The 5314-nt window shown below is 33.9% G+C and overlaps 1 non-coding gene across 1 annotated transcript; it reads right to left on the reverse strand.

Annotated features, from left to right (window-relative positions):
- Positions 1–1774: 1774 nt before the first annotated feature.
- Trnat-ugu (transfer RNA threonine (anticodon UGU)) lies at positions 1775–1847 on the reverse strand. The gene has a single exon. It is a non-coding gene; the product is annotated as a tRNA-Thr (tRNA).
- Between the last annotated feature and the right edge of the window lie 3467 nt (positions 1848–5314).

A 5314-nucleotide genomic window follows, 5' to 3' on the forward strand; every position in this document is an offset into this window, starting at 1 on the left:
AAGTGAAATGTATTATAAACATTTTGGATCCCTTAACGGGACATACAAATTGTAAAAAAGAGAGGTGTGGGAGGACTGCAACAGATACAGATATACATACAGATGTTTAAAAAGGAAGAATGTTTGATCTATTGTGTCTCATTGTACTCTACATAACATACCAGCTGCTTATAATATTTATAAAAGGTATTTCAGTTCTACTTAAAAGCCCAAACCCCCTCAACCCACCACGACTATGAAAAAAAATCCATTGAATCACCTTTGAATTACACATTTGCATTTTAGGGTTTAAAAATAAGATTGTAATTAGACGTTTTGTATTAGTTCTTTTTATAAGCAAACCATCTTAAATGAATTTAAGTAGGCTACAAGTAAGAAATAAGTATTACTATTGTAAATCTGTATCAGTCCTCACAAAACGATGATGAAAACTGTAATACTAAAGCGAACATGGCAAGGCAAACTGACGCTGTAAAATACATGTCTGAGGCAAAAAAGAAATTCAAAAGGGACAACATTCACTATAACTTTCAAATATATTACACTTAACTAAAGGGATAAGGTTACCTTAATTAACTTATGTTGAACTGTGTAGCAATTACCAATCGCTCAAATTTTTCGAGTAACGCCACAACCGCTAGTCTGGTGCAGAGGCGTTGCACCCTTACCGTCGCCCGGGGAAAAAAAATTATTTGCACCCCCCCCCCTCAAACTTTCAACTTGCACCCCCCCCCCCCTCCCCATATATTTTTTATATTTGTAATTCTAAACTGCTGCTAGAATCAGATTTTAATTTGTTTTTCCAACCCATTTTGGCGCCCCCTAAGGTCGGCGCCCGGAAACATATGCAACCCCCCCTCGCTACAACTCTGGTCTGGTGCTGCTAACGAAAATAAACCATTACGTATAATCCCTTTATTTATCTACTTCTACAAAAAAGTGTTTTGTATTTACCACTCCTCGTGTTACCAGACTGGAAATAACAATGGAAAAAGTTACCCTTGTACGAGCATTCAGGCTATTCTTAGAAACAAGAGACACCACACAAACAAAGCCTTGTCTAAAAAAAGAAAATTATTCAGTTTCTTACAGGCATCTCTTCGAAAAAAAGTCTATCCCCCCCCCCCCCAGACGAAATAAAAGATATATAGAAAATGTATACTTTTATACTTTTAACAGTGTCCCGTGACTTCCCGTTGGGTCGCCAGGATCAGTGCTGTGTAAAGGGCATAATATAGCACCGATTCTAGCCGGAAAAAGATATGCATGCGCGATGGCGATGTTTTCGATGGTACTGCGCATGCGTGTGTTTTCAAACAAACCGCAGAACCCTAACCCTGTCCCTAACCCTAGCCCTAGCCCGAACCCTCGCGCAGCTATTAAGGCCATTGCGCATGCGCAGAACTATTGTGTTTCTTGTCTCCAGCCGAAAAAATCTTTTTCCGAGTAGTCACTTCGTATTTATTAATTGTACACACTTCACCATTCAAATCATGTAATACATCATTTGATATTGAGCCTTATACTGTGTTTTAATAATGTACAGTATTTTATGTATGTTCTTTCGTTGATTAACTGGCGATTGAAAAAGAAAAGATAGTTAATGAAAAAAACATATAATTATTGGCCGATTTAATAGAACCCAATTTACTACCCATTCGATATGATGCATGCAACGCATGCTTTTTTTTAAATTTAACGCGCTATCTAACAAAAAATATGACATTAATCAGCAACACCCAAATATCAGATTCGTATGAGAAAAAAAGGATGAAGCCCCCAGTGAGGATTGAACTCACTACCCCTGGTTTACAAGACCAGTGCTCTAGCCACTGAGCTATGGAGGCTTATTTCCATTTGTACACTAATACCATATACAAATATTGTTCATTTGATTTTGTTGAAAATTTGCCGAAATAAAATCTAGATTTAAAACATGAACTTTAATTGAATTCGTTGTTGAATAATTAAGGTAAAATTTAAGGATAATCCTCTATAATGCTTTATTTTGAACTCAGATTTTGTTTTATGTAGATGTTATATGATAAAGTAAAACTAAAACCTTAACACTCCCCACATACGTGTAGTATGAGCTATGTGTTAAGTACACAGAAACAGCTGGTTGTCATCGATTATCCGCTAATCTCATTCAAACAATTTTATCGTTTTTAAACTTGTTACTAGAATAGTATTTTTTTTTCAGTACTACTTTGGTTTAGTTTTGGATTGCTTTATTTTTTAAAATAGATTTTTTTCACCAAGTTATTTATAGTTATTTAATATCCTTAAAAAATCTGAATATAGTTACGTTTTAATAACTTCGTTTATGATTAGGTTAGTTATTTATATTTAGTGAGTTAAATAACAAATTATTTAAGCAAAAATAAGACTAAATTTTACTAGCAGCCAACAAGTTACAACACAAATGTGTTATATTATTCTTGAATCTGTAACGAACAGCTCATTTACTTTTGTTCTTTATTTCATCAACAAGAAAGGCGTAGAGACAAATGGATAAAAGGTTAAAAGGGCATGCTCAAAACGCTGTAACAATTTTCAGATAAAAGGGAAATAACCAAAGAAAATATTCAGATTTTGTTTAAAATCTGTTATTTCCGCAGATTCGATAACAGCGCTACAGTTTATAGAGCTTCAATTGATTAAAACAGGTTTGTGTGGTGTACATATATTTAACATAATGTCCATAATTTATTGATTTTGAGCAATTATTGTAAAATGCCAAATTTTACATAAAATAGAAGATTTGTTGGACTCATTAAAGTCTGTTGTCAAAATTAGTTTCGTGTTCATTACCGCAAAAAAATGTTGTTGTAAAATGCATAAAGAAGAAAGACAAGAGCAAATACCGTTTCTAAAAGATAATGTCAGAAAAAATGCTGAAGTCGACATAAATACCGAAAATATACAAGTGTACTCTATTATTTAATTATTTTTGATCATGCTTAATAAAACAAATAAAATGTTTAGTGGTATGTTTTCCACACCAAACCTAACGATGCCTATTATTATATTTAATTTGTCCCTTACGTAAGGGATCCAGAAATATACAAACAACTCAAAGATATATGTGATTAAAATATAGTTTAACATTAGTTAAATAATAATTCTTAAAATAAAGCTAATGTTTGTTAATGTTTATTAATTATAAATGAAAATATGGTACACGTTGTATTTTATTTTATCCATAACTAGTTCACAAATTTTTGTCTATAGAATAATTGAATTTATCATATAAGTAAAACAGTAATAAATATGGTGCATTTTGTTATGAGTTGTTCGATTCGTTTTTGTTTGAGCTATTTTGTTAAGTTATTTCCCTTGTATTTAAAAAATGTGTCCCTTCAGTAAGGGGTACAGAATTAATATTAAATAAGGGATTTTCGTGTAATTATTTTTTAATATAGTAAATGTTTTTTTGAGTGAAAACGATATATAAGATAAAGGTTGAAATAATCGATATTACTGCACGAAACAGTGATTTATATAAAATTATGTAAATTAAAATTTTGAAACATAAAAAAATAACATCCTATTATATTACTACTTTCCCAATGAAATGTGTACTGCGTTCTAATTAGCTTTAAACTTTTTTGAATATATCAATTTTTTTTCAAACGATTAATTTACTTTTCCCTAATTTTCTTGCAATTTTTTAATTAAATAAAATTCACAAATATCTTATTGTCAAATTAAATATAACCAGACATTGTAGCGTTACACGCCTGGAGGAGGGGGTGGGTGGATCGCATCAAAGCAAAAAAAAATATACACACGTAGATTTTAATTGAAGTTCCAAAATGCATTCAACTAAAATTGAAAACTCAGGAATTGTTGGGGAGGATGACTTCTAGAAGGATTGAGCTGATATTAGAGTAAACATTGCTAGAACCTTCTGTGTTAATCACTGACTAAAGATTAGCACATCACTATTATTGACTTTCAACAATTTAAATATTTTAGTTGTGGCCACTTGACATGTCTGACTCGACATGATGGCCCAAACACATTGGGCCACAACACGGGTGGCCAAAGGCAGTATAGATCTCAACCTATGGGCCACGATGATGTGACTTCTGAGAACGGGTTTGTAGCGGGTTGTTATAGTTTGGGTTGAACTTTACCAGGAGTCTCCAGGTTAGGGAGCTACATCTTTTTCTGTTTTCTAGAAGACCAATTTAGACCTAAACATAGATGGCGCACCATCTGTACAAACCGCACAGCCGTTTTCGCATTTTACTCATCCAGTTAAAAAAAAAAACGATATCTTCCTAAAATACCAACTCTTCTTTGCTATTATCTGAATGAATATATTTCACAAAGACAAGCAACTACGAAAAAAAAATCAAATGATGTTTTAGTTTTGAAGGTTTCATAGACTCATGACTGAGAACAACTTTGACCACAGGTGCTTTGACCATAGGGGGTTTGACCATAGGGGGTTTGACCATAGGGGGTTTGACCACAGCGGAGGTTTGACCATATGGGGTTTGACTATAGGGGCTTTGTCCAAAGCGGGGCTTTGTCCAAAGCGGGGCTTTGACCACAGATGGGCTTTGACCATATGGGTTTTGACTACAGCGGGGCTTTGACCACAGCGGAGCTTTGATCACAGAGGGGGCGGAGGGGGGGGGGGGGGGGGGTAACCATAATATATAGATTTTAAAATAAAAATGATTGATTGTTATTTGATTTCAATTTATGATATAATTAATACGATTTTATAGATGTTTCCTGAGAGTCCATTAATAGAAATAAACAAGTAGGGCCTACTAAAAAAAGTCCTGAACGATATTTTAGTTTTGCAAACTTGTCCGTATGTCTGTGTGTGTATGTGTGTGTATGTGTGTGTGTGTAAACATGATAACTTGAGTACCGTTACAGCTAGGTTAATGAAATTTCATATATAAGTATTATATCAAAATCGTAGATCCGTATCAACTTTTGAGCGATTTCCGATTTTCAAAAGCCTATAACTTGAGTACTATTTCAGATAGATACAGAGTTTCTTCCAGGCATCTCTTCGCCCCGAAAATTTTTTACCGCCCCCCCCCCCCCCGAACGAAATGAAATTAATATAATTTATATAGAAAATATATACTTTTAACAGTGTCCGCCCCCCCGAAGAAAGTTTACCGCCCCCCCCCGGAGATTTCAAGTGCCCCCCCGGAGAAAAAAGTCTGGAAGAAACACTGGATAGATAAATGAAATTTCACATGTAAGTAAAAGATCTAATTCGCTGCCTTCTGTTCAATGTTGAGTAATTTGTGTTAACTGGAAGTAGTAATTTTTGCTA

Source organism: Physella acuta, unplaced genomic scaffold (genome assembly GCF_028476545.2).
Source record: "Physella acuta isolate Inbredline_101_S28 unplaced genomic scaffold, ASM2847654v3 ptg000882l, whole genome shotgun sequence".
NCBI classification, from domain to species: Eukaryota; Metazoa; Mollusca; class Gastropoda; family Physidae; genus Physella; species Physella acuta.